The sequence below is a fragment of the Chelmon rostratus genome, chromosome 3, assembly GCF_017976325.1.
Source record: "Chelmon rostratus isolate fCheRos1 chromosome 3, fCheRos1.pri, whole genome shotgun sequence".
In the NCBI taxonomy this organism is placed as follows: Eukaryota; Metazoa; Chordata; class Actinopteri; order Chaetodontiformes; family Chaetodontidae; genus Chelmon; species Chelmon rostratus.
This window is the reverse complement of record NC_055660.1, coordinates 26,800,438-26,819,158: the sequence shown is the minus strand read 5'-3', so window position 1 is coordinate 26,819,158 and position 18,721 is coordinate 26,800,438.

Genomic DNA, 18,721 nt, shown 5'->3' with positions numbered 1-18,721 from the left:
GAGGGAGGGAGAGGGAGAGAGAGAGAGAGAGAGAGAGAGAGCGGAGCTGTCCCTGGTGCTGAGCCGTCTCCCATTCTAGAAGTATAAATCTTAACACTAAATAGCCTCCATCATAATGATCTAAATACAATGAAAAATATCAATTAAATTAGATTAAATACACACTAACACATGTCCTTTTATGATATGATATTATCATATATCATTGTCATTAAAGTCATCAGTATTAGCAGTGGCGCGGCGGCTTTACCGAATCAGTGACGCAACTGAAATAACTCCGCGGGTAAATAAAATGGCAAAATATTCATAACAGAAAGTGATGTAATGGGCAGAGCAATCTTTGATTGTATGGTGATTTTTTTTTTTTTTTTTTTTTTTTTTTTTTTTGTGAGGGGTGGGGATGGTCAGAGGCATTCACCCGAAAGTTTACCAAAAAATGCCAAACCGCAGTGCCACCTGGGAATGTTATGGGGCATGACAGAGGCTGCTGCGACAGAGGTCTGCAGAGTTAAGAACAACAAGCTAGCAACAAGCAACAAGACGCCACTCATAATATTGCAAATGGATAAGCGCACCATTAAGGGGTTAAGTGTGGTGCCATTTTGGCCAAGACGCACAATAGCAACAACAACAACAACAATGATAATAATAATAATATAGTGAATTTTGACAGTGCATTCTGTATTTATTGATAAACAGGCCTCCAAACAGCAACCAGCAGCCTCCATTGGTCAATTAGATTAGATTTGTTGCTCCTGTCAGTGTCCATACACAGCATGCCACTCTCTCACCCTCCCACCAAACTCAACATAATGTGAACACTGAAGCAGACGCAGCAGCAGCTCCTGGTGCTGGTGCTGGCGGAGCCCCCGAGGGGAGGGGGGGCAGAACACTCACTGATGGATTGGGAAGAATTGGCAGGGAGTTGCACCACTCCTAGGGGGAAATAAAGCTGCGCCTAGAGGCAATATGAGCGAGAGGGAGGGTACAGGGGTGCTGGAGTACGGTGCTGCCGCGTTCTGCGCATCAACGACTTAATGCACCATGGTGATATAAAAGCAGGAAATGTGTGCCCGTGTCTGTGTTGTGAGTGTGTGAGAAAAGGAGACAGCGCTTTTATGTGGAAGTGAGTGTTTGAGCGTGCGCGCCAAAGTGCAGCGGGGTTACTTATTAGTGATCTAGCATGTCGTGCGCTTGTCCATCAACTTGACTGCCGACAAACGGCCCATCAGGGGATACTCAGCGGATTGTTTCTACAATTTCAACAAATTTCCAATCACATCAGTGCGTGGGTTTCCAGCAGCAGACACTTTGTTGTGCAGGCTAACTCATCTGATCTTCTGTACTCAATGAGCACACATGCAAAGAGTCTAGAGGACATCAGCTGACCTTACAGCACCTCATTTAAAGTGGCTGTAAATGATATGTTTAAATTAACAATGTATTAAATGACTATGTGAAAATAATGCAACAATGTGAAAGATCAGTGGTAGTGATGAGCTTTTAGAGAATCATCATCTCAACCTGCAGCTCCCCTCAGCATCACAGCTTTATAGTGAGCTTCAGCTCCATGTTTATCTGTCCGGGACACAACTTGAGTTGTTTTTAGCTGTTTTCAGCTCTACAAAGCCACTGCACACTACCAGCTCAGCAGCAAACAGCAGGCAGACTCACTTAGAGACTGGTGAACAGGAGCTTTTAACACTAAAGAGTCAGATGTCTCCCTCAGTAGTTGGTGGAGACCTACAACACAGCAAAAACTCAAAATGAACAATAATGTTGCTCCATAAATGCTGGATGTGTAAAATAAGCAACTGCTTGCTAACAAGTTTGACATATCAGATATAAGATACGTTGATGCCGATTTCCCAACTTGGTTCAGCAGCCCATGTGGCTCAAAACATGTGTTGCTTTAAAGGGACTTTGGGTGTGCAGGTGAATTTCTGCAGTCGCAAAGGTGATGCTGGTTTGCCTGAGGCTAGTTGCTCCCATCCTGGGGGTCAGGTTGCAAGATAACCCTGAAGGGTCATAACCGGACAGAAAAGCAGACAAAAACATATTTCTGCAACACAAATGAAATACATTGTTTGCTACAAGGTTTCAGACTTTCTTCTCATCTTTTTCTTGTGAATTACTGAGGCCTGTAAAAAGAATTCAGATAAACGAATGTGAGAAAAGAATAATCACTCTTTGGTGGAACTGGTTTTACTGTAAGATGGTTAAAAGTAGACAACAAATTAAAGGAATGGTTGAACATTGGGAATATGCCACTTTGCAGAAAAGAAATAAAGTTAAAGTTTCTGGTCAGAGTCAAGGGAATAGTCACACACTCAACCACCTGTAAAATGACCAGTTTCCTTTTTTACACTTGTGCTTTTGTGTAGATTAAACAAACAGAGTACAGTGTGTAAACGAGTGGGATTTAGAGGTGCTGGTAGGCTGATTTTGGACAGACTCAGGTTTGCTGTTCCCCCTGATTCCAGTCTATGCTATCCTAAGCTAAGCACTTGCTGACTCTGGCTACACATTTAATGCACTGACACGAGAGAAGCATCCGTCTTCTCATCTAACTCTCAGCATCAAAGGGAATCAACGGATTTCCTAAAAATGTCTAACTTCTCGTTCAAAATGCTTGGGAACTACTGCCCTATAAGTGCTCTAACCTCTACCCTAAAAGGACTACCATGCAGGCCATACCCAAGAAAAACTCCAAGCGACTCAGATCAACACATAGACAAGGACCACACTGCATTCCAAGACTGAGTTATTTCAGATAGAGACATGTAATGAGATTTTAATGAAAGTGAATGAAAGTTCTCATCTCTTGTGATGCTGCCATTCATCAATTACCATAGCTTGCTAATGGAGTGGAAATTATTAATCCATTTTAACGATAAATCAGATGGAATTTTTCAAATCAATCAACATCCAAGTGAGATGTATTTTGGAAGTTGGAGGAGCACTGCACCAAAAAGGCACCGGCATATTTAGCGTGCCATACAGGCATACCACACACGTATCTCACAGCTCTGTGCCGTTGTCTTCATGGTTGTCTGAGGAAGTACTTCCTCTCTGAACCAGGGGTGCTGATGTGTAGCTGACCCCACCCTCTAGCCTCCCTGCAGCGAGGCAGGTGAAAACTCCAGTAAAGTATCAGACTATATCTTATGATCACATCAAAAGACATGTTTCTAACATGAAGCCCTTCAGCTGTGAATACCATATTCTCTGATAACTTTATATGGTGAAGAGTTTGTGGGTGTTAATGACTGTAAAACCAAGGATGAGTCATTGCTTTATATTCATGGAAGCAGATGAAAAGTACTAATCAAGGGAGCCTTAGACTGCAGTCCTATTAAAAGGAAACGTTTCAAACTCCCTCTCTGGCCGTGATCTGGATGTAACCAAATCATTTGCATTTTTCCTATTTTATTTATTCTTGAATTCTGATACTTTTCTGCATTTTTTTTCTGATCGTGAAGTTCCGAAAGCTTTTTCGAAGCCTTTTTTTATTAAAATTTAGTAAGGAAATAGTGAATCATTTATTTATCAACTTATTAGAGGCCTAACAGTAGCCAAAACTGAATATACTGAGTATAAAACTACTGGAAAGAGTCCTGAAAATACCAGCTACACTCCCTTGTTTATTATTTGCCTTCAAGAACACTGTGATCATCTGCGGCTGGTTTATTGGAGGTTTCCTGCAACAGTCAAACGAAAATCAGGGATGCAGCCTTTGTCCATTACGCCCCAAAGCTCTGGAACACACTGCCAATAGATATCAGGGAAGCAGCTCGCTGAATATTTTCAAAAGAAACTAAAAACTTTTCTCTTCACTGTAGCCTCTTGATACAGGTCTGAAACTTCTGTGCTTTGCCTCGCACTGCTGCACTGCTGCACTTCTTTTAAAATGTTGTATTTTATTTAATTTTATGCATTCTGAGTGACCTATTTTTACTTACATTTTATTATTTCATGCTGTGATTTGATGTTTTGATTTTAATTTTTTATTTTCATCCTCATTCTGCTCTATTTTTACCAATATATATGCTGACATATATACTTTTATGTCCATTCTGTCTTTTCTATGTGGAGCACACACTTGGTGCATGAAATTTCTTTCTTGTAAAGCACTGTGAGATGCAATTCCAGCATGAATGGTGCTATACAAATAATAATAACCCTATAATGCCTGACCCAAGAAATAATGGACAGAAAATCAATTTTTTTGAATGTGAAGACTTTATTTGGCCCTTTAACATTTTTTTTATTTTTACATATGGTAATGCAAAACGTTTGAGAAATGCATGTATCAAATATGATACCCACGGCATTATAGGGATAATTATGATAATGATTATTAGTATTACATGGAGTTAGCTAAAAACCCTATAGACACTTAAGGGTGCATGACACAGCAGTGTTTTCCCATGACCCTCGGCATCTCAAGACCCCCCCCCACCCAGGAGAGCAGGGCTTGTGTCCGGTGTGAAACCCAAAGTCAGCGTTTTTTAAAGGGAAAACAAACGACAACAATCTTTTCTTTGAGTGTGAAAGAGCACCACAAGCAGTCACCATCAGCGGTTTCTAAACATCACACCAAAACCAGTCACAGCATCGACTGTGCATGGTGGCTACTGGTCAGGGGTCAGTGGATGGCCGGAGAAAGGACAAGGGGGCCCTTCACATCTGACACCACAGACCATATTTGGACAGAGACCATGGCTATCTATTGTCATGTGACCAAATGTCCATACTTGGCTCACTTTATATCATCAGAGAGAATTCTATTCGCTGAAGAAGGTCATGATATATGGTTAAAAGATAATAGATAGATAGTAAGTGAACCTTACTTATTAATATTTCATCACAAAGGATCAAACATCTCTTTAATCAACAGTGCACAATACCCAAAGTTCATTAAAATATTGAATTTGTTGCCTTCTGCTGAAAATATTAGCATTTTAGAACCAAAAATCATCCCAATCTGGAAATGTCACACAGTGTCTCTCATCATATAATCTGGATGATAATTGATGTTATTGAGGCTGTTGCTGCCAGTTTGTGTTAGTACTTAAATTAGTGTTCCTGGTAAATAGTAGCTTCCCGCCAAACTTCCAAGCAGCACACATCAGCCAAGTCAGCATGTAAAACAAACAAACAAAAATCAGTACTCCTTCTGACAAAGCTAACAAGCCAGTGACTCACTCAGTTGAGATTCAAAGTGACGCAAACTGAAGTCTGCTTTGTGGTGAGTAAATAATAAAAAACGTTTATTTATTCCAGAGCGTGTGAGTGAAATGGAAGGAATCGCTGTCTGTCTGTGCTTTGAGTTTCTCCACAATCATTCATCCGATAGACTTCACACTTGGTGGGTGTGTTGCTGAGGACCCAAAAAGTTCAGTGTCAACCGTGAAGTAGTTTGGATGAGCGCTTCTCGAGAAAGCTGCACGCAGTGATACCGGAGGCCAAGAGATCGGTCCATCCGTACAGCACACTGCACGAGTGATCTTATAAAGACACCATATGTACTTTACAGCGATATTTCACAGGAATCCAATTTCATTGTGTTAGCCTTCCTTAGGACTGCTGAAGGGAAAATATTGAAAAGAACGATCTATATGCAGTATAGGTGTGTTCAGAGCTTCACACTAAGAGCAAAACTTTTGCTGCTCAACTTCCATGCAGTGCTCCTGCCAGGGGGGTGCAGTACAAAGAAAGTAGTGTGGCAGATTCTTTACTTTCGTAAAAGTATTAATGCCCCAATGTAAAAAATATTACATTAAAGATTTAAATGTTAATTAAATTAATGTACTTAAAGGATCCAAAGTAAAAGTACTGTTTGTTTATCATGGGTTCATCTGCAGTTTATTTTATTGATCCATCCATCTATTCTATATTACAGTCACAATGAAGCTCAAAGTGACACCTTATATCTTGTTCTGCTCAACAGTCCAAACCTTAAAATGATTCAGTTTAATGCAAATTGTCTCGTTTGAGAAGCTGAAACCATAAACTGCTTCAGGCAGTTGTGCATGAGAAATATCTTCAATGATTAATCAGTTATCAAAGCATTGGCTGATTGATGTTTACTGTCTAAGCCCACTTTTATATACTGCTGGATAGTTTTTTGTTTGTTTGTCTGTTTTATTTATTTATTTATTTATTTTTATAACTATATCAAATAATTATAATGGATTAAAAAGTACTATACTGTCCTCTGCAGTGCGGTGGAGTAGAACCGGAGGTGTCATTCTATGGAAATACTCAGGGAAGTACAGACACTTGGAATTGGGACTAACAGCTGTGAGCTCAGTATTTGCATGAATGTACTTATTTACATAAACATGCATAAACTTCAGCTTCTCTCACCATATTGTTAATTTTTGATGTTCTGAACGCATGACGATCATTGAAGTTCACGGCACTATTTGCATACAACATGTAACAGATGGTACACGAGCTGCGTAGACTTTCAGACCGGATCATTCAAAGCTGATCTGTGCTGGGTGTTGTTTAGAGGGGATCTAAAGTGATCTGCCTTATACAAAGTATTCTGTGGACTGCAGCAGAAAATGGAAATAACCAAATGCTGGCTCTGGGATATGAAGTACTGGACAGCCAAAGTCCTTCGACCTTCACAACAAAAGTAAGATGGAGTGAATAAGTCCCTAAATTGTCACAAATGACAGTTACAGAATTATTTTTATGACCCTTTTTAGATTTAAGATTTGATTAAAGAGCAACTCCAGACTTATCCACTTATTTGAGAGAGTAAATTATATCAGTGAGTCTGTGGAAGTAATGGGAAGCTTCCTGGAAGTGCTGGCCAGCAAATACAGTGACTGTATGGTCATTTCTGAACTAGGAACCACGGACTGATGGAGCCATCCGTGCAGTTTTGGGTGGGTGTGCTCCTGCATGGAGCTCAGAATGTACTGTACTGATTGTGGTGTGTAAATTGCAAAAGCACTTCTTTGCCAGAGGAAATGGAGAACTTCTGTCCTCTCGATTACAAGAATCAGTTACGGTGCATAACTATCTGTATGAAGTCTAGCGTACTCCGATGTGGACAACACTCCTCAGTCAAAGCATATAAAACCAGAAATAAACCAACAGTGTGGAAAGATTTCTTTCTTCCTTCTTGACTGCAACAAAGATGGAAATCCAGATATTAAAAGTTGTCTATGGCGGTCGTCCATAATTCCTAAAAGTGCAGTTATGTATAAACTTGTTTGGGGAGGTGATGTCCAAAGCTGCTGACAATGAGTGACTGACAGTGGATGGGTTGTACGTATGCTTGACTGAAATGTGACCCATATGCTCGATGTAGACAACAAACTCAGACAGGCAATAGAATAACGTGGTTGAAGCAAGCAAATGGGAGATAATTCGATGGAACTGCACTCTAGATTTGAGTGTATGAAACAAAAACAGGGTGTGCTTGAAGTTTAGGCAACTAAAAGCATTGGTTCAGATGAGCACGGTAGTTCATTCTTGGCATTAAAATCTCCACAAAAAGGTTGCAAGTGGACCTTGAGTTGAGTCAGCTTTAAAAAGAACAAACAAACAAAAAAAAAACACTTTCCAAAAGTAAGGGAATGATTTTGATCATGCAAACCACAAACTGTCCATGAACCACATTCTTCAGTGCAAAAAAAATACTTGATAAACCCAATCATCCAGCCTGAACCCCTCCTTTTCTACCGCTGCATTCTGAGAGAATGTTTGCACAATCACAAGAGGTTGCCTGGAAAAACAAGTCATCTTAAGTGTTTGAACAAATGACCAATGCTGTTATTTTTCTGGCGCAGGCTGTCTTGAAACGAATGACGGCGTCTCCGACTGAGAAGAACAATGCACCTGTCCAGGGTTTGTTTCACTGTGTATGAGGTGAGCTTTAGTTGTCATGATAATAGGTATGAACTGTGAGTAGAAGATTTCCAAATAAACCACAGAGCGAAACAAACCACAGGAAAACTAATTCACAGCCTCAGGCTGTCTCACACACACACGCATATACATATACGTGTGTGTGAGTATATGTATATATATATAGGTAGTCAAAGAACTAATTGTAGTCTTTCATCAGCAGAAGGGTCACACTGAATCAATACAGCAATTCAGACAGGGGACACGGTCAAGAGTGGGGAATCAAGCACCGTCAGGAAACATGTGACATTTGGATGAGGCTCTTGTGGGTTTCCCAACACATCGAGCTGAAAGGTCACGCTATGATAGAGAGTCCTTGGACACGCAACTGTAATTGACCTTTTCCTTTGATAGTAGGGCATGGATTGACATATGCTTCTATAGGGGCCAGGCCTCATTCACTGCTGTGCAAATATAATTAGTGAAGTTGCTCAGAGAGTCCTTACATACAGTATGCATGAAGCGTAGATGTTCAGAAGTGGAGACTGAAGGGAAACACAATAGCTTTTTCCTTTCCTTCTTTGCTGCTAAGAAAAGATGAACACATGCCTTAATCAATGCAAATATTTTACTATACAACAACCCTTGTCTTAGCCTCTCTAGCGCAACAGCATTAATTATATCACAGTGAATCCGACCTGACACTGTGATTAGCTTGCAGGTGTTCTCATGAGCGCCAACATCTCGTGAGTGAGCACTCCTAGGCTATCTGTCTGAGTATCTCTCATGCTTTTTTACCTTGTTTTTTCTTGTAAGCTAGCAACCTATCAGCAGCCATCAGCTGGCTGCACATGCTAGCCAGCCTCATAGAATTCCTCCTGTCACATCTATTAGCTTTGAATGTCTGGACGAGCCTCAAATTAGCCGTAGATGCTGATTAATGAAGGACTTCACGTCTTTCAGATTGAGACTCAGAAGCCGGCTGGCACAGCCTGTGTGTGTACATCATCCACAGCTTAGGGACACATGCTGTTTAGATCATTGCCTACGCCATAATGGAGGCAGATAGATCATGACTGTAAGTGGACACAGATCAGAAACACCTCTTAAAAATCTTTACACACTACAGGGTTAGGAAGTGATGGTACAATATTTTCTAACGCTGATGGAATTTGCATGTTTTGTGGAGTTAACTTCTTTGTATAGTCTACATTCAGTTTAATGAATGTCAGTAGCATTCACACTGTGGTATAAGAACAATAACAGCATTGGGAATGGGTGATACCATGCAACACTGTGTGGACAGATTAACTTGTTTGGAGACACAGGAGCAAAAATTTAAAAAAATGAAAAAGAATACTGGGGTCCCCATTGCTATAACAAGGGTTAAAGTCTTAGACTTACTTGAGGTCCTCTCTAGAAATGTTTTCACTGCATTTTTGAGTCATCTGATGGAACAAATGTGTTTAATCATTATGAGCCATGTAACAGCTCGTCCTTCAGCTCTGGTTTACATGTTTAACTATGAGAGTATGTTTATTTTTATGCTTTGAGACATCTCTTTCCACTGAAGCACACAGAAGCTCCCTTCAAAACCTCTGGACAGGGCATTGTAGCAAAATGTACCCCTCAGGAGCTAGTGGATACCAAAAGACTTTTTTTTTTTTTTTAGGTATTTGTTATTTAGCTCCCTTCTGAATAGAGAGATAAAAAAGAGAGTGAATGTTGGACTTAGATTCATTAGGTGGCCGGAAACATGACTACAAATGAATGCTAATGTTGCTTGGTGTCTGCTAGATGTGTTAATAAGCAACTGTTTGCTCACATGTTTACCAGAACAACTTCATAATAAGCCAGCTGTTTACAGCTTGTTCCAGAAGGGCAAAAAAAAATCAAATTAATGCTTTAAAAAGCCTTTTAAACAAATAATTACTATTTGATTTTACATACTTGTGATGGTTATCCTCTAACACAGACAAGAGAACTCTTGACATTTAAATCGCCGCTCACCTTTCTCCCATGACACCTGCTGAACAGCTGAGTCCCATCGCCCCTCAGTGACAAATTTTGTTTACTAGTGGAGAGTATGCCCAGGTGGTGGTGCTAGGGGAAAGGTCATGAGGGTCACCTAAGACATTAGAATGAATTCAGCTACTTTTTTAAAGAACAGTGATGGTAATAAATGGTAATTTTGTTGATCCTGTGTGGAAAACATGATGGGGGCACGGGTTCAATAAGGTCAGTATGGACATGGGGTAAGAGCAGATATGAGGAATTATTCATTATAATTATGTGGAACTTTTTCAGTCAAACAATGAACCCTTTTTTCTCTTTTTGAGAAATAAGTAATACAAGTATTAGAAACTAATTAATTCCCTGCTGACTATGAATTCCCCCAACAAATTTCACTGTACTCCAGCCAAGAGTTTTTCAAAGTAGAAATTTTGATGTGATGGTGGGGAGAGAGAAAGGGTAAGGGGATCAGCAAAATTGGGAATTAGGAATTTAGTTTATGGTAAATTTAGGAGCTGTTAAGGTATCTTGCTCTAAATCACAGTGTTGGATGGGTAAAATATCGATTCATATTGACAAATCATTTTAAAGGCCATGTTTGTGTATTTAAAATATAGAGGTTACTTGAATCAGGAATACTGTACACATGGTCGATAACACTGGTAAACTGGAGAAACAATGAATAGAATATATTCTCTATTTCTTTTTGCCTTTGTTGAATTACATGTATTTTCAATATATATTTTCAAGTTGGGAACAAAAAATAAAATGATGTTTGTAACCTATAACAGCAGTATTGTTGGTTCCAATCCTACCAGTACAACTACATAAACCAGTGAAAAGGTTCAAATCGAGTGGTAACTGTTGTTGCGGACATGGACTCTGTGTTTGACGAAGAAGAGACACGATTTAATGGACTTCCATTTCACATACTGCACGCCAACACTGCAATGCAGAATACAAATGCAGTTTTCTCTCCAAATGATTGAGGAAGACTAGAGTTAGTTACTAATTCAATGCTCTGAACAGCTTTTGAGAGAACTGTCTAGAGCACCAAGATAGAAACAGAAGCTAATGAGGAGGCACAAGAGTTCAGCTGTTGCCACTGCAGCTTTGTGTTGTGTTGAGCTGAGCTCATAATATTTCGTTGTGGATTTACTGCCATTTAAGAGTTATTGCATGCAACGTCATGCAGCAGCTTTAATTCGATGTGTGGCTGGTTTAGGTGCGACTGAAATGGTCACTTCCTGGACTTTAAATCAAAACTCATCAGTTAAAATGAAAGTGAATGCATCGCTCATCTCTGAACACCCAGCAAAGCATATATGTATATAAACGTATAGAGCTTCTGTTCAGTCTCGCTTGTTCTCTAATCACTTGATCAGTCTTCCACTAATTGCTTGTTCTTTGTACTATCACATCTGGCAGCCTAATTACTTGTATTGCTTTTGTGAGTTTTTTCTTCTTCAAGAGAAACACAGGTGATAAATCTACCCCTGAAAGTGTAGTTTTATGTGACTAATTGTTGCAGCCTTGAGGCGTCATTGCAGTGAATGTCATTTGTTAATGCGCAAGGATGCAAGAACTTAATAAACATAGAAGTTTTGAAGTATTTCAAAGTCTTCTATCTAGTTGCAGAAAGCATGAGGGGCAGGGTGAGTGGTTGCTCTATCGATTACTGCTTTAATTCTAAATAGAGACTGACAGCTCAGGCAGCTACTGGATCCTCCAATGGCTGAGTCAGTGCCTTGTCGCTGTCACAGCTGTGCTTGCCAGTGGCAGGTTTGTTCCCCTATCAGTGGATAAGGATATCCATCTTCACACCTCAGGGTCCTCAGTAGGCAGCCGCTCTCCCAAACGGCCAACTTTGCTGAATCTAAACAGGGCATTTCAGGTAACCAGCCTCTCTCTGGATGCATTATTTAGCCATACTTCAGGGACATTTTTTGGTGCTGGAGCTGGAAACTCTGGAGGCAATGCTTTGAACTTTTTAATACCTCTCTTTTTGTGTGTGATAATTTTTATTAGTTAGCCACTAAGTCTACAATGTCATGTCCGACCAATGTGTGGCATGTTTACTATATTCACATTTCAGGAAGAAAGAAACGGTATGTTGTGACAGAGACCAGGAAGCCAGAGAAGTCAGATTTGAATCATTTTAAAAGATAAGATCAACTTTATTAATCCCCAGCTGGGGACATTTGCAGTTACAGGCAGCATCAATAAAAATAGCTAAACGCAAAATAGCAAAAGGAAATACAAAATACAAAATAAAATATAGAAAATACAAAATAAGAAGTAGACTATGTCTATGTACATTTTAGACAACAAAAGATTGCAGAAAATATATTGCCATGGGAAAGTACTTGAGAAATATTGAAAAAAATGCACAAGTATTGAAACAAAATTGCACGTGGTTAGGATTAATTAAGTACAATATTAGCTCTATTGCACAGTAGATAAATCTATATGTGTGTGTGTGTGTGTGTGTGTGCGTCAATGTGGAAATAAAAATCTATATGCATACAGTATGATTAAGTAAAAAGGAATGTAATATAGGTTATAGCATGTATGCGGTAAGGATGTTTTACAGTAGTGCAAAGAAAAAAACGGTATGTGTGTGAACACAGTGATGCATTATACAACACTCTGTCAGCTGCTGCTGGTATGAAGCTGTTGGTATGGTCCTTCTTGCATACTGGATGCAGCAGTCTATTACTAAAGGAGCTGCTGAGGACCCCCACTGTGTCATTGCAGGGGTTGGGAGGGGTTGTCCCTGATCGATGTCAGCTTGGCTCACCTACCTCCTCTCACCTACATCCTCAGTGGTGTCCAGAGGGCAGTCCAGGACAGAACCCGCTCTCCTGACCAGTTGATTCAGTGTCTATCTGTCCCTGTCAGAGCTTCCACAGCCCCAGCAGACCACTGCATAAAAGACTGCAGATGACAACCACAGAGTCATAGAAAGTCATCAGTAATGTCCTACATACTCCAAAGGACCTCAGTCTTCTCAGGAGATGGAGACGACTTTGGCCCTTTCTATACATCATCAGTGTATTAGTACTCCCCCACGATCTCAATGTCCAAACTCTGGATGCTCATTGGTGTCTATCACCAGTCTATCACCATCTATTTGGTCTTGTTGGTGTGCAGTTGACTCATCTTTGCTGAAGTTTTTTTGAGCAAGTGATTGCTTATACTGATGTACTGAAACAGACCACAGACCTCATTTTGGAGTTAATCAGGAAGACAACTTCAATAATTCTCATTCATTAGTGCTGTAAAGTCACATATCTTGGTTTACATCCCAGTTCCTTTACTATCCTGTCAATTTATTTGTGGTTAAAAAGAAGTATAGAAATAGCTCTTTAAGTATATGTCAATTGATGATTCAGTCAACAATTAATCCACAATAGATGATTGCTGGGTGCAAGTCCAACTGAGACTTTTTCTTAAGTCTTCGATGTTACATGTGTCTGCCAAGTTTTAAACATCTGAGTTAAATGCACTTGAAATTTGTAAGGGGCACTATTGATCCACACCCAAACCTGAGACCCATGTCAGATAAAAGTTTTCACCACTTCTGAGAATATGTTCCAGGCTTTTGAGTTTTTGAGCATCCCTAGCCCCTCAACAACACTTCCTGGTTCATGGTGAAACATTAAGAATTTGCTGTGCCACCAGAGCAACGCCTTACAATGGAAACTGGAAACAATCTTCACAATAACGCACCATTAAGGTCTTAAGAATTTCTGACCACATGGGAAAACATGGAAAACGCTTTGTTGTGGACATGCTCTTGAATGAAAACTCAAAGCTCTTTTTTTTTTTTAGGCCTTTTTGTAGGTCTAAATATGATACATATTTCCATCAGGTTTTGTACATCTTGTGCAGCCCACTTATTGTTTTGATTTTTAACTTCCTGTCACTAGTGATGCTAGTAAACTCCTGTCAGAAGTCGCTGCCATACATCTCTCAAAGCCGGGAACATGTCCACATTTTTGAGAAGGTCATATTTCCAGAGATTGCCACATCCACTACAGATATCGGATTAACACTGCAGCTAATTGTGGCACGATTAACTATCTCAAAACTATCTTTATACTCGCTTACTTTGTGTTGTAGTAGAAACTTGATGTTTCAATGGTGAAAAAACAAGAGCTCTGATAGTAATTTATCAGTAGCACAAATCAGGTTATTAATTACCACCATTATTTGCATATGTCTCAAATATTCACAAAACCTGCTGATTTGATAATATGATTAATTCAAGGAAAATAAATCTTTTAACCCAATTATGTATTATGTAATGTATATTCTATTGAAAGTTTATTTTGGAATAATCAACTTGTTACATAATAAACCCATGTCATGGAAAACTAGACTGTGTGTAAAAGTGTAACTAACCACATGAATGTCCGCTGTGACTCCCTTTGGATGAAATACTCATACTCATTTAGGCGAGCTGAGAGAAGCAGTGTCATACTGATATCACACTTGGGGGTGGTGGCTCTGACTCATTTACCTGCCAGGGGTTTCACCTGTGGTGGGGATTTTGGACATGCCATGACAGAAGAAGAGACTGAGCAAACAGTTGTTTTCACCCACCACCATAAACAGTGTATACACCTCCTTCAACTGAACAACCGCATGAAGAGCGGACTGGCCAACTGTCCATACAGTCTGGTTGTACAACACACGTTGGCAGATGCACTGTGTAGCATTATGCTGTCTGGGGAGATATGGCTAACTGTGCTAACTCCAGACACAATCACTTCGTTGGACAGTCCAGATGATGTGGGAGGACAGGACAAAGGACAGCGAAAGGGGGGAGAGTTCGCAGTATTTGCTGGTGATGAATGATGTAACTCTTTGGCGCATCACGATTCAAGAACACTGCAGTGAGGACATTGAGCTGTTAGCATGAGGCCATTCTATCTACCAAAGGAACTCTCGTAGTGTATATTCCTCCTTCTGTAAATGCTGATGCCGCCTGTGTTGTCATCCATTCAGTTACAAGAGGGCTTCAGACACAACAGTTGCATGCCCTTCTTCTTTTTTCTGGTGACTTTAATCATGCCTCTCTCTACTCCACTCTGCCCACATTCAATCAATATGTTACATGCAACACCAAAGACAAAAAAAAAAAAAAAAAGATTTATTTTATGGTAACACAAACACTAAGGAGCCATATAACTCTACTTCTCCCTCCGACGAGGCTTTGAGGGACTTCTTGCTATAACTATGTGGGAAGTTCTTTGTGATCATGGGGAGGAAACTGACCAATGGACCATATCAACTTCTGTGTAGAGAATGCCATACTCTCCTTTCCAAAGAAGAAAGAGGCCCTTTAGATTAGGAAATAAAGAGCAGCTGAAGATGCAGACATAGAGCTGAGGAGGAGGATCAGGGAAGGAAAAAAACAGTTACAGATGAAATATGAAGGCCCATCAATGAACACACTTCAGTTTGACTATCAACCTGGATATAGGGGGTGGATGACGCTGTCATCTGCCTTTTACATAGAACCCTCTCTCACCTGGAAAAGGCTGAGAGCACTGTGATATACTTCTCCAGTAGCATCAATACCACACAGCCCACACTTCTGAGGGACATGCTGGAGCACACAGGGGTGGCTCACCACTGCACAGCATGGACCCTGCAGGGAACAGTTCTGGCTCCCTTCCTCCTGGTGGAACCTAGTTCCATGTTCTGTGGAGTAGTCTGACGGGACATTGGCATCTCTACTGCTGACAGGGAGAAGCTGGAAACAGGTTACAAGGCTAGCTCTGTACTGGGACAACCCTTGGGCCAGCAGAGGTGGTACGAGAAAAAACATTGATGACAAAGCTATCATCCCTGATGTCTCACCCCATGCGGGACACTCTGAAAGCACTGAGCGGCACCTTCAGTGACAGGTTGCTTCACCTACAGTGTGTGACGGAGAGTCATTCCTACCTGCGGCACTAGGTAATGGGCTTGCTAACCTTAAATATTAGACTGACCACGAGCCTGGGTTAGCATAGCAGCGCAACAGCCAAACTCTTCAGAACTTCAGAACACATTGTTATAAACACATAATAAAAGTCTGTACGAGCTGGGTCAGGTCTAGACTAGTCATCACGACAGTTGTATTAGTAAAATCACGAGCTGATCCCAGAGCGGTGTGGGAGAACTGATCCCTCTAACACCTCTACAGGAATGTTGGTGTAGGTACAGTGTTGGCCAGACTGCTGTAGCATCTTCATCCAGCTCTGGCAGCCCTTCATGTCCTCTGCTATATTATAAAACTTGCTAAAATGAACACAAGAAAAAGAACTGAAGTTTTGTATTCAATGCATTTTTGTTTTTTATTCTAGCTATTGTTTTTATTTTGTCTTTAGACAATAGTTGCATTATGGAGTACGAAGTCTGGTTGCGCAGATGCCTTCTGCTCATTTTAAGGAAACTATGGTTACAGGAGGCACACCAACAAAATTCTTATCTTTTATGAGACGATAGAGCCAAAGGCGCAGATACTTTCTCCTATATATTAAATATTTGGCAGCTAGGCTTAAATTATGTTACTTTAGGCCACACTCATGCACAGAATCACAGGACATGACCGTCTGTACCTGTAGGCGGCTTATTCATCATAATTCATGGAGTACACCGTCATGTAATCTCTGTTTTCATTTTCAAGAAAAAATGTCAGCCATCGGTGACTCTGTAAGAAATTTCTTGTGATAAAAGACATGACCAAAGTACAAACAAACAACTGAGTCTGGAGCTAATCTGAAAGGCTTTTGTAAAACTTCTGATTTTGTACACTACACATTAAGCATTTCATTTCTGTGGAGTTGGGGGACTTGAGACAAAAGATGGTCAGATGCAAATAAACTGACTTTTGATGAATCAACACTGGATCCTAATGTTTCCCAGAATGCACCTCAAAAGTTGTCTTTCATTACACCCTTCTAAAAACCACACCCCAAGAGATTAAGAAGAAAGAGAAAATAACTCCATTCTCACTCTGCATTATTGGTAAAAAAAAGATGACTTTCAAAGCAGACACCTCATAAGTGGAAACATTTTTATTGACTTGGCACTCATTTCAATCTATTGAACCTTTTTCATAGGACATCTTTTATCATTTTATTGTGTCACAGTTTATCATTTTCATGTTTAAATGTAGAATTATCAAGCTGCATCAGTCATTATTTTTATATGACGCATAAATTAAATTAATGGGCTTAATGTTAAAGGTCTTGTTCATAGTGAAGAACCTCCAGAGAATTTTTACCCTACTCAGTTCCCCTCAGCTCCACAGATTGTTTTAGCTCATTGTTTTGCTTACCTGCCAGTTCCATTCTTACCAACCCCCTTTCCAGCCTCAGTCGGCAGCTGCTTTCAGCAAAAACGCCCTGATAAACCCACTGTAAGCTACCTGCCCAGTATCAAACAGCAGACAGACAAAGTTAGCAATGAGCAGCAGAACATAATGGCGCTATTAGCAGTGTGGCTGAAAAATCAATGAATGCAGCTGCAATTCTACACTGGACAGCCCGCTTTGCATAACTCTGTTACCAAACTGTGCAACACAAAGAGATTATTATTAAAATGTTTTGGAGTTAGTGATACTCTTTACACCTGTGATATTGGCTTTAACAGCAGCTGATGCTTGATAGAGAGGAAGTGAATTATTAATTTAAAGGAGTTCACCATGAATAGAATGATCTGATCTGATCTTCTTAAAAAGCCAGGAGAGTATACTTACTGAGGCTGCGACTTTCTTATCTCCTTTGAATCTTTTCCAAGTGATGTTTTTAATTGCACAAGCATTGGAATCGTCACCACTTCTGTGCCTTTTCATTTACGATTCTCCCTTTCCTCCTTAAGAGATAGAAGAGGCAAACTGCTTTATTTCAGTGGCTCTGAATAATTGATGTGTGATGCTGTTGTGAAGTGGAAAGCACCTCGTAGTGGCTGCTTGAGCGAGCAGGGGAGACATGGTGCACCTTTTCAAGATTCCTCCCCCTGTCTCCAGAACAGAGAGGAAGACAGGGAGAGGGGTGGAGGAAGGGGCAGACCAAAGAGACAGGCATCATAAGAAAAGGCCCCCCCAATGGCCAGCGATATCATTGTCATGGCTAGCAGTATCCTTCTGCAGGTTAGACAAACAAAGACTAGAACAGAGGCAGTTCGAGGGTCAGTGGAGATCCAGGGCTCTGCCTCGAACTCTTTCATTGACTCTAGGGTCACACGCTGTGGTTACTGCACGTTTGATAAATATTGTAATATAAGAAAAATCTGTATCAGTCATTTGTTATCATTATCATTATTATTTCAAACACTGTTAAAAGCTCTTGTCTCTTGTAACATGCCCTCCCTGGCCACTTTTTTGGTACACCTGTTCACTACTTTCACGATGCTTAAACATTGTTTGTTGACATGATCATAGAGGTGTTAATTGAAATATGTGTTCATCACCAAGGTTATAGTAAGTGGTGGTGTTGTAGTGGACTGCATTTTGCTGAAATGTGTTTAATATGTCTAATATCCTCATGTTTGTAAATGAAAGGGGCAAAAAATAAGAGACGCCTCTCAATTTTATCCATTAAACTACAGCCTCAACAATAAACACACAGTTAAGTTAATTCCTCTATGACAGTGTCAGTGATGATCGTGAATGTTATTATGGTTGTTTAGGTAGAATTTATGGCTAAGTGGACACTGAGTGTATATGAAAATAATAAAATAACATTTGAGAGGCACAGACTTCAGCAGCTCTGTATCATCATTATCAGGGATGAGGTAGTGTCTATTCCTCAATCAGCTTTGTGGACATTTTAAAGTC